The sequence below is a fragment of the Poecilia latipinna genome, unplaced genomic scaffold (assembly GCF_001443285.1).
Source record: "Poecilia latipinna isolate Pla-1442-1.1 unplaced genomic scaffold, P_latipinna-1.0 Scaffold1249, whole genome shotgun sequence".
Classification (NCBI taxonomy): Eukaryota; Metazoa; Chordata; class Actinopteri; order Cyprinodontiformes; family Poeciliidae; genus Poecilia; species Poecilia latipinna.
Window position 1 is genome coordinate 135,739 of NW_015113865.1, and position 12,284 is coordinate 148,022.

Consider the following 12,284-nt stretch of genomic DNA (forward strand, 5'->3'; position numbering starts at 1 on the left):
AAAAAAAAAAAAAAAGATTAAAATCAACATATCAAAAGATGCATATGTATATATTGGTTGCAGATGTGGCTAAAGATGGAAAGACATGGAACTCGAAATGTACATTTTGAAGAAAAGTATTCTGTTACTTGTTCTAAAACGGGCACATTCAGCAGTTATTTAAATTGCTGTCTTTCAACCGGGACATGGCTTTTACACTGCTCCAAAGTAGGACAATGTAATTGGTAATCCAATATGTTCGTGAAATACAAAAAATTCTTTAGCAAAACAATGAATCTAAATCTCTTATTTTTTTTTTTTAAGTAAAAGAGAAAACACATTCCTTTTCTTGAGTGTCCAATGATTTATTTTTTCTTTCCTCCAAGTGTCTTTGAATTTACATTCTTTTGTTGGGCTGAGTAGAAACAACTCATCCCTAACCATGCCCCTGGGTTTCTGTGGATCCCTCTGTGAACAGGGCATGGCAGGGCTTTGGAGAGTGGAGTGTTTCTTGTGCCAGTGATTTTTTTGTTGTTCTGGTAGACAATAGACAAAGACACCATTTATCCCAAGTCAGATTGCTGTTATTGCGTAATGGCAGCGGGGTGTATCTCATGGCAGAAATGTCAGAACACTGAGATTTAAAGGAACAAGTCAACGTGCATCTCCACAGGCCAGCTGAATGAAAGATTAATGAAACAGATTATTTCAATTGCAAGTTGCAACACAGTTTGGGAGAATTGCCAGATAGTGTCATATTGTAGGCTCCTGGCACTTTAAATGATGTCTTCATTCGTCCACACCGTGTGAAGGTACAATACTTTATCCTTACAAACAGAAACAATTGACAGTTGTGCTTTAGGAGCTACATACAGCAACCAAAGTTCTGAGGATGTATAAATACGTCCATGTGAACTGTCCGAAGATGTGCTTGTGAAAATGTTGATGACAAGTTTTTAGTTTTTCTGATCAAGATGAATGCAGTTCAGCAAAAGACTTAATCAGCAACCATTTCAAAATCAGGTGTGCTGAAAAAGGAAAACACCTAAAAGATGCAGGGCTGGATGCTTCGACAACCAGGGTTGGGAAACAATGTTCTATATGATTTCACGTACCTGTAATAATTTGATTATTTAATCCTACATATGAGCTGGACCTGCTTTCCTTGTAAAGTACCACACGATCATTCATTGTGATTTAGCACTATTTAAATCTAACGTTTTACTGAATCCAGCGCTCATTCAGTAAAATGAGCGTTGGATTCGTCTTAATTGCTTGGACTTTCAAAACCAGCAAATCCTCAGTTTGAACAAACTTGTGAAGCCATTTGTAAGATTTCAGCTTCATTGAGTTTCTTACTCACTCTTGTCACATTTTAGAAATAAAAACCTATCAAAAACACCTGCTTTGAAATATTGTGTCACAACATTCGATACCACTGAGCCATTGTTGAACATGGTAGAAACCTGAAAAAACAAGCTGGACTGAAGCAGCTTAGAACACAAAACAATCCAAGATGAAAACGTAATGTGGTTTTGTTGTCATAATCAAACAATGTTAGCAGATAAGCCATTCTTTATAAGCTGGCTCATGTGTAAATCCGCCAAATATGAAGGGGGAAAAGCAGAAAAGATCAAGGAAGACAGAAAAACAACGGGTGGGAGGGAGCGGGGAGGAGAGCAGTTGGCCTTTTAAGTAGAAGAAGGATGGATATCCTTCATCATTCATATCAAGACAGATGGAATCAATCACTTTACGTCAGATCAAGGCTGTGCAGGGGCACAGGGACACGCGTCTTCCACCAGATTGTCAATTACTAAAAGACAAATGTCATTTAAGTAATAAAAGTGTTACGCAATGAATAACAATAAAAACTAATAAAAGAAGGTCAGAACTAATAAATTAGATTGGACAATATATAGCATAGAAAATGCTAGCTTTATATTGCTAGTTAGACCTAAAGTAGACTAAAAAGACAATTGTGTAACTTTACAACTGACTATTCAATATCAGCTCTGATAAAAACACACAGCTTCAGGACCCTGTTGACCTGTGTGTTGGCAAAGTGTGTGAGAATTGGTTCATAGTGTCCTTTGTCACTAATGCTTTCCCAGATGGGCTAGCTTGTGTGTTTCGAGAAACAATTTCCCACTGGGCAGGGAGAAAACACAGCTGCCTGTAGCAAGTCTGACTAAAACAATAGAGTAGCTCTGGCCAAGAGGCAAGGCAAACACAAATACAGGATGGAACAAAAGAAAGAAATAAGAATTGATCCTCATTTGAGGACATTTTAAATAAGAAAATGTAAAACAATTATTGACATCTTTATTGTTATTTCTAAACAGTTTCTTTAAAATGTTTGTAATGCTATGTTGGCTGCACACAAAGCATTATAAAAATTGGTAACACTGGTAAAATATACTACTTCTGACCTCAACACAATTTTCTCTTCAATGTATAATTTATCTCAGTTACAAATATTCCCAGATGAATAGGCATACTGTCTTCCTAATCATTCATGTTAGCTCTCTGTAGTAATAATTATGAGACAAACTGGCTCAACTCTGAATCATGGTCATTGATCAGTCTAGGTATATGTATTTGTTTCTGGTGTTTTTCAGAAAACAAGCAAACAAAAACAACAGTCCGGCTATAATGCAACTATGTTGCATAAAAGTTACAAGGTGCATATAACTAATTTCTCATTTGTTTAAACTCAAATGCTATTCAGATTATATTGTTTAGAGATGAGAAAGTCTTGAAAGGTCACTGGTTTAACTCACAAAATACGAAAACATATGACTATTCCTTACTCATCCACTTGTAAAAGAATGTAATGCTCCTCCTTTGCATATTTCCTACTTTCTGTTTAGCTTGGTGTCAAGTAAAAATATGTCTGCTGTGGTACAAAAGAAGTTCTGAAAATTAAAAAATAAATAAATAAACGTAAACATGTCAAACTAATCTCTGTCTTAAACTGATTTTGTCTAACTCATGATTGTCCTTAGATCTGACACAAACAATAAACATAAATACCATACAAAGGTAGGATTATTATAACACTGAGCCACCCGTGTGATGGTTCAGTAATCCATAAAGGAACAAATCTGGTAAGATGTTGCTAGAAAACAAAGTCAAACCTGTGTTTGGTCCTGTGCATAAATCCTGGGTGAACCTGAACTGAGCTCCACGAAGGAAATATGCTGCTGTCCACTCAGACTTATCACACTGTCTGACTCTGAGTTGACAAAGCAGCTTTTCCAGACTGAAAACATACTTGTAGTTACTACAAATATTATAATCTCCGTTGTTATAATCATATATATATTTTTAATACCAATGAATGGAATTTATTTAATGGCACCCGTCTATATTTAAGTGTAGCCTTCTGTGGAGCATTGCATTTGAAACGTTCACAAAGTTGAATATGCCTATATTTAACTTTGACATTTTTATAATAGCTTTAAAGCACCTCTGCTCTGCTTTCTGTGTGCAATTATAGGACGGCTGAAAGCAGAGGATAGATTGATGCCGTATTAAATGTGTGTTGTGGAAGTTGATGGGATCAGTATCTTGCTTCTCATCATGCCTCATGTCTGTTCCTTCCTCTCTCTGTCTTGGCTCCCACAGCTGCCTTGACCTTGCATTGGCCCTCCCTGTTAAGCAGTTCACGGGTGGCGGATGCAGTGGTCGAGGACTTTGAAGCAGCTTGTGAGTCTGGCTTTTGACAAGGCTACCGAGTCTGCTGCATGGTAAGCTTTCATTAACACCAGTGACTTCTGACACAGTTTTCACTCCTCACAAAGCCAGCCCCGTAAATTTAAGCAAGCACAAAACAGGGGGATTTATGAAGCTCATGGTGCATGTACATAAGAATACATGCAGATATACTCTCCGACGCATGATGTGGGTGACGGCTCTTCATCCTGATTTATACTGCTAGTATGGTATTATATTGATGGGAAGAAGTTAAAGGAGAATTGCTTTGAATAAGATTTTTCAAAAAATAAATAAATGAATAAATAAATAAATAATGTCGGTTTTTGAATATATGGGTTAAATAAATAAAGGTAATGTAGCAATGAAGAAAATATCGCATCCTCTTACAAAGTGATAATTATATTAGTATAAGTACCCCCTAAAACAGGTTGCAAATGTCTGAAACTACAATTCCACTCTGGCAAATCTTATCCAAACAGTGTGTTGTTGTTTAGTGAAACAACAAGGGCATCTTTTGAACCTGTCTTTTTAAATCTTAAATCTTGCGATCATTCCACCCACTGCTGTTGTAATCCTTGCGCATACATGCATATTGTGGAGGAGAAAAGAAGCAAACAAGCAAAAAAAAAACAAAACAAAATAAAACAAAAAATAACTTTCTCCTAACGTCATATTTTGAGAGGGTTTTGTCTCTGAATTCTGTTACAATAATTTAGAGGTAGGGAGGTTTAGGTTATCCTGACCTGTAGTTATGCTGCTATGAACTACTAGAGGACCTACTGACCACCTTTTCTCACTTTGCTATTTTCTCCTAATCCTCTCTATTTATGCTTTATCTGTGCTTGTTGTTATTAATTTTCTGCTGTCTCTCAATTTATTTTTGTGATGGAAACTACACCTGGTCTCGTGTCACAGTGCTTAGCTGCGACTCCTTCCTTGAAGGAGCCATCTGGCTGAGCTATTGCTGTCAATAACTTAATTTCACTCTCCACAGATCACACTCTTGGGTTTTGTCTTCCTGTGTTTGACTGTTTTGCATCTCACAGATTGAATTGCTGCCTCAGAACTTATCTGAATAGATTTGTGAAAAGGGACATTATATAAACAAAATTCTCTGTAATCACTCATCGCACACAGTTAGTGTGCGATGAGTGAAGCAGATTAATGTTCTTTACATTGACAGTTTGACAAGTTCTACATCACAAATATTGATATTATATAATAGCATCCCAAGAAAATAAAATTATAGCGATAAGACACAGAAAAGACATTACCTTTTCCTCTAAGCTATGAGAAAATTTGGTCGAGAAGTCAAAGGGGAATAGACATCCAGTGGTGTCTAATTGAAGTTGAATTATTTACACAGGTTGCGTGAATTAAAAGAGGCTTAATTTTGCAGATATTGTTAGAGTCTAAATAAAAGCAAGCACTGGTCAACTTTAAAAACCTTTTAAAAAGGACATCCATGCATATCTAGTGTTTTCTAGGATAGGTCTTAGAAGACTGCTGTGTGTTTAGGTGTTTAGTGAATCAGATACTGTTCACAGAATGAAAGCAAAGTCTCGTTGTCACCATGTCACATGAGTATTTATCTTTCCAAGAACTCACACAGTGTCTTTTTATTGTTTTTCACTGTAATATTAAAAAAAATGTATGTGGATGATATAAAGTGGAGAGGAGTGCAAGATGAATTTACAGACAATTACTGCTCATCTAGGTTGCTGACATTTTATGCCTCTGCTATTTAGTTTTAAAAAACAAACAATGACGCTCACACACACACACACAAGTTCTCTAAATGTTTTGTTGAATACTGGAACTTTGTACATTTCAAACAGTAAAAAACAAGACAGCTACTGCCTGCCTATTGGGAAACATATAGGAGCACAGGAGTTCCAAATACTGGGACTGTGTATATATGTGGAGCATGGGTCTTAGGCAGAATCTACCATAGCAACCAGCAATACAGAGTGACAACTCCAGAGTAGAGGTCGCACTAAAGCAATCTGTCAGGACTATTGCACTTCCAGGACAGAATAAAATTTACATCCTTAACACAAACAAAAACACATATACATGAGATAAATTGGCATGTGGGCCTCTGGGAACACAGTGACCTGGGCTACTTACAGTGGCGGATATGCAAGATAATCTGGAAACCTTCAAAGAAAACAACCCTAAATGTACAACGCAACTTTTCAGTCTCACATGCAAATGCACGCACACATACGCACGGATCACCACAACAAAGTACACGTAATACACACTACACCTGTGTGCACTCAGACACCAGATGCCTCATTGCGCTGGCAGGTGTCAGGTTGTCCTTGCAGACAGACAAGCGTGAAGGATGCCGAAATAAACTCGCATTCATTCTGTTTTACTCGGTCTTCTACCATCTTACGTTTGCATTCACACATCATCATCATTCATTATAGTCAAGCGGAAGTGTATATATGCTACCATTCAAGAGATTCTGTCTGTTTTTTGTCTGCTGTACTAAACTCAAATCCAGATGGTCTCAAAATACATGATTTCCCCTAAATGTATGCCTGCAATCTTCATGTTTTACTGCATGCATGTTGGTTTGGTTTATAGCGTCAATAAAGCTGCTTATCGTATCATCAATGTCAACTGCGCACAACATGTACATTTCCTAGTGAGTTTTATATGAATAAATCTTCAAAATCCACATATAAACTACTTAAATGCAGTTGAGTCCTTAGTATCAGTATTTATTCAAAATGATCATGTTCCTGCCTAAGATTTTACTTTACAAATCAGAATGTGCAATAATGATTTTGGCAGTCAAATGAAATTCAACAGAAAAAAAAAAAAAAAAAACTTTCTTTTTTTTGGTGAAAATAAACATTCTGAACAATTTAGTAATTCTAGTATAAGAGTCAGTGATGTACCAGGTAAAAGTATTAAACCTATCTTATAACTGTTGCTGATCATATTTAAGAACATAGTTGTGGGAGGTGGTGGGAACACATTCAGGATCTCCACGATCCAGACAACATGTTCGGTGTGCAGGAGAAAGACTTGGGAAAAGGCAAGTCCATCTAAAGGTCTAAAGATACTGAGACTGTTAGAAGAACACCTTCTAAAGGCACCATCAGGGGAGAAGATTTGTCTCAAGATACTGAAAGTTCTGGATATATATTATAATATAGCGGGTCCTTGCGTAGAATTGGTGAAATTGACATGGGGCTTTGTTTGTTCAGTTCAAGTGTGCTTTTTAAATCTGGAGAAGGCTTACAACTTACAAGTTATTATTCAAATTGATATACTTTTCAGCAGGGCCTGTGGGAGCATTTGAAGTTGCTACGGTTTTGTTGACATGCAAGTAGTTTGCAATCAGATTTGAAGCAGAAATGATAAATTCACTCGTCCTGAGTTTGAGGTCATTGTTCTTAACTGGTGGATTGCTTGCTGCTGGGTTCGGGGGTGGGGGGGCCAATCACTTCCTCACGGACTCCGTTCATGTGTTTGGATGTCTTGTTTACAAGTCCACAGGTGAAAGTAGATCGGAGAGGGAGAGGTACAGACAGATTGGGGTCTCATCTGCAGAAATGCGAGTGCTACTCTGACGTATCATGATGAATAAATAGATCAGCCAAAATGTCAACCTCTCTATTTACTGTTCAACCTACGTTCTGACTCGCGAGTGCTAACGAGATTTGGATCGTGTCAGGAAGAAAGCGATCTCAGATAAAAGCAGCTAAACCGATCTCCTTTATAGAGAAGACAACTGATGGAAGAATGTCTTCTGGTGATACTTGCTTAGTGACAAGCATAGTGAGCCACAAAACTCAGTGCAGAAATTAGAATGCCCCACTCTGTGTTGTTCCACGTGACTAGTCTCCCTTGAATAAAACTACTTTAGGTGATGCTTGCCATCCTTACTTCAAAGTGATTTTAGATATCTGTGAGGGTAAGAAGAAGAAGAAGAAGAAGAAGAAGAAGAAGAAGAAGAAGAAGAAGAAGAAAAAAAGAACATTGTGCTGTGATGCTATAAATGTTTCATTTTGTGTGGGTGAGTAAAATACTTTGATGTAACCTCTGCTTCACTTACTCATTGCAGTTTTATGTTTATGCAATATGCATAGAATAAGCTGTCAGTCTTTCTTTCTTTTTACACTGTACTTAGCTAGTTTGCTGTGGGGCCAAACCCTTCCCGGCCCCCATGTTTGACAACCTGTTCCAGGTTCAGCCATAATTAATTAGTTATAGATAACAGAGAAGGCCTTTGTTGCTTTGGTCAATAGGATTGACCTTTAGTGAGGGAATTTGTCTTGAATGTGTCTCTCTTTTACCCATAATGCCTGTACTTGGAGTCGGCCTGGAAGTAGTCAATATACAAATGGGTTGATTGCCACAATCATTCATGGCCTAACAAAATATAAAGTGGTACAGTACAGTCACTATTTAAACCTGTTTGGTTTAAACCAAATGCACCTTCCTAACTTCCTCTGGGCTGATCTTTCCTTCTCATCTCACCCATTTACTCTCACCTACTTCTCTCTGTGCAGCTGTTTTGAAATGAGACCAAAGGAATAATACTAATCCCAGTACAGCTTACTGTAGTTTTCAATACCATTGGTATCTCCAAAAATGCCAGTTTATCTATTAAAAGAGAGCGTAAGCCACAGGCAAGGTCAGACATACCAGTCAGTCTCTTATGCTATTCAAATGAACTATATGCTCATCAAATTCTCATTGCAGCCCTCAGAATTATGTAAGCTTGACTAAGTGCTCTAGTGAAGCAGATGAAACAGAAAGTTTGCCCTAGCTCCTAAAGCCGAGATCAAAATATTTCTTGAAAATCAATAAACATTTGGTCGTTACAAAAAAAAAAACTAACAGCAAAATCAATGCCCGGGTCAAAGGGAAAGAACGGTGCACAAGGGTTTCATGCGCATAATAAACTTCAGGTTATGTGCATTGAATTTGCAGTTTTCAACAGAGACCTTTATTAATCTGGAAAGCAGGTTTTAGGATCCCTAAGATGCCATTTATTGCCATGTAACCTGCAAAAGTCCATAAAAAATTCTTTGAGATGGTTGAATATTGGTTCCACGTCTGGTTTTGTTGTTAATGCTTTCATTTGAATCAGAGCACTGAGTCATCGACATTCCTCCTGCTTCTGCTGTTTAACTTCTGTGCAGTCAGACAAAGTTCTGAATTGTATGGATCATTTTCACCAATTTCCGTGGGTAGTTTCTCACACCACAAGCCTCTGTTTTATGGCCTGCTGCTACACCAGAGATTCTTGGTTTTGGTGTGCTGGAGAAGCTCAGCCATAAAGGACCCACAGATACTGCTTTAAAAGGAAATGATGATGATTGCTAATGGGAACTATGCTCTTCTGATGAACATCGCCTCGGGAGCCTTTCAAATTAATACAGTCCGAAAAAAGTGCAATAAAAACCAGAGGCCAGATCAGCCATGGAAGAAACAGAATTCCACGAAAAGATAAGCAGCATCAGGGTCTCAACACCATGACAGGAGGCAGATATAACCAGGAAATAAATATGAAAAAATGTAAATAAATGTGGTGATTTGGTAATTACAGGTTAGCTTTAAAATGAAAGACTAATTTATGTCTATTTTAATAGTTTTAAACTTGTGTCACCCTAACTGATTTGTTTTTTCCTTCTTCAAATTTAAACAACGGAGCCAAAACTTAACAACTATGTAATATGTTTTACAGCTTCTAATGAAGAAGAAGACAGCCTTTTAATGTGACTAGAAATGTAATGAATCCCCACCACATACATTTGCAAACCAGGCCATCTTCCTTTAAGTCCAAAGCCATTGCAGATCCTCTTGTTCCCTCTTCCACAACATAGCTCTTCCCGGAGGAACTTTCTCTGAGCCCCGAGAGCTCTACATAAAAAAAAAAATAGGGGAAATGGCAGCCCCACTAGCAATATCCGCACCTGGGACTCAGCCACTACATCTGCTGGTCAGCCAGCTTCTATGCACGCAGTCTCGAGAGGGAACCTTGGTGGGGGAAGATCCAGGGTTAGCAGAGTTATAAGCAACCAAACAGGGATTTCAAGCACCAAATCCATATTGTATGTTCCTAAACCTCCTCTCTCACGGTAGATCGAGTCATTGATTTCTACACTGAATTTTTGTTCTCTAATTTGTATCCTTTTCTGACTCTTTTAGCTGTACCTTCATTTCATAACTGCTTATTTTGATGTGAAATCAAGTCAAAAAGCTACATGGTGTTAGTTCTGGCACTGTTTGCACTGACTATGATGTTTTTCTCTCCACCTCATCTATGGCTGTGACACTGGGTACTTCCAACCTAATCTCCTCTTTCTGTTCTAACTTTTCTAAAACCAAAGGCAGATGTGTTCTTGTTTTCGACAGGCTGTTCCAAACTTGTGATTATTTTGTGATAGAGGTGTAAGTTGAACCAAGTCGTTCCATGACTTGCTCAATAACTGTGTCAGCCTTTAGGGATTTGTGTGCTTTACACACATAATGGTGAACAGTGAAATCGACATCAAAATGAAATAAGTACTGTGGCTTGCAACAGGATTCACCTCCTGAACTTTACCTCACTTTGTGTTGCTACAACCACAAACTTTGTTGTTATTTATTTGGGATTTAAAGTGATAGACCATCACGAAATTAATTTCCCTCTGGGATTAACAAAATATATCGATTCGTTTGAAAGAGCGAAGTGGAAGAAATACTTAGCATGATTGTATAATTTGCATTACCAAAAAAACAAAAAAACAAACAAAAAAAAAACAAAAAACAAACAAACTTAAAAATAAAAGCCTACCCATGTCTTAAGTCTTTTATAGCTGCTAACAGTTTTTTTTCCCCATGATATTCCTGTATTTAGCTTCTTTCATCCTTCCATCAAATCTTGCATCCTTCTATCAAATCGCCATGCTATGGGGATTCAAAGTAATCCTCATAGCATGAGGTCACCAGATGTGTTACCTTAATGAAATGCAAGTTTAGTTTTCTGTTAAACATGGTGTTTTGCACACATGCCATAAAAGTTCAGTTCTGGTCTCATCTGAGAAGAAGAACTTGTTGGTGCCTCGCTTTCGTGTCTTTAAATTACAAACATGATTTGTGTTTTTTTTTTTTTTTTTTTGACACTTTTTCAAAAGGCCAGACTTGTGGCTGACATGTGACTAAGAGCTGTCATCAGATTCTCCCACATGAGTGCTTTATCTCTGGAGCTCCTCCTGAATTATATTGGGCCTTTAGGCAGCTTCTCTTTAGCAAATCTCTGAGGCCGTCATAGAACAGCTGTATTTATACTGAAATCAATTTACAATGTATTGTAAAATCAACTTTACAACACATGTGCTTGCACAGATTTTGTTTCGGGGCCTCTGAGTACAGCTGAATCCATGAATTCAATCCATAGTGGGGAAAAAAGAAAAAAATATATATATATATAATTTTCCTTCGACTTCATTATGCTTTATTTTGTGTTAAGTACCTTACAACAATACAAGTAATTTAGTCACATGTCTGGCTGTAAAATGTCAAAATATGGAATGAACACTTTGCATCAAACACATTGCTAATTTGTCTTCAGACAGTATTAAGAACAAATGTATCTGAATTCACGTGTGTCTTAGTGAGGGGTTGAAACAGAAGGTAATTAATTACTAGAAAGCATACATTTTCCTTTGCTGCTCTTCAGATGTTCCCCCTTCCATTAATATGTGCATTTTCTTACTTCTCAATTTCTTCATAAGCAGACTGTCCTGGCAGATGCTGCTAGTTACCAAATGAGAATTGTGTTTTCAAGGTTGACTGATTCACATAATAATGCAGAACATAAATCTTAAGATCAGTCCCCTGTTTAGCTCCTTGTCTCTTATGTGATGTATAACCTCCTTTGCCATCTACATACTTGTTCAAAAGACTTCTTAAACCCCACACCAGTCCTAGTATTGACATAAAACTTATGAAACGTTTATTCAGATAGGTAAATGTATCTTGGGTAGTATTTTAGTTTCTGAAATATCTAATTGGTCTGTTATCTCTGGTTGTTTGCCATTCTGCTTATCTGTAGCATTTTGGCATGTGTATCACAGCCCTGTTTATTTTTATTTTTATTTTTTTTTAATACACCATCTGGAGGAAGTCTGTCGAAGGGAGCATATGTCTGAATAACTAAGAGCAGGATATGTGCAAATGCAATGCCTGGGGAAAACACAGGTTAATGTGTAGGCAAGCCAACGTTTCTGTAAAGCAGGCTTAATTCAAAAACATTCACAGCAAGGATAATATTTTCTTGTTCAAAAATTTGATGTGTCTTCCTATTCAAGTTTTGCGTCTTTAACAAACATTGTGATTCTGGGGCTTTTGTAGAGCTTTTTGTAGCTGCTGCAGAATCACCACAAGCATATTATCTGCTATTGTGCTCTGTAGTTAGGAAGCACATGGAGCATTTGGGGTTATAGGTCAGGTTAAAAACTGAACAAACACATCAGCATTTTCACAAAAGAGACATTTTTACTGCTCACATGAATATGCAAGGATGAAATTTTCACATAAAAAAAAATATATATATATATATATATATATTT

General features: G+C 37.3%; 1 protein-coding gene and 1 long non-coding RNA gene across 3 annotated transcripts in view; one reads left to right on the plus strand and one right to left on the minus strand.

The window, feature by feature from the left end:
- LOC106960976 (glypican-5-like) overlaps nucleotides 1-12,284 on the minus strand; it is a 99,183-nt gene that overhangs the window by 5,040 nt on the left and 81,859 nt on the right. The gene's annotated exons all lie outside the window — the stretch shown is intronic.
- LOC106960977 (uncharacterized) overlaps nucleotides 1-12,284 on the plus strand; it is a 41,663-nt gene that overhangs the window by 4,016 nt on the left and 25,363 nt on the right. Inside the window, exon 2 of the long non-coding RNA XR_001427688.1 lies at nucleotides 3,610-3,731. This is a non-coding gene — a long non-coding RNA (uncharacterized LOC106960977). The remainder of the gene's footprint in view (nucleotides 1-3,609; nucleotides 3,732-12,284) is intronic.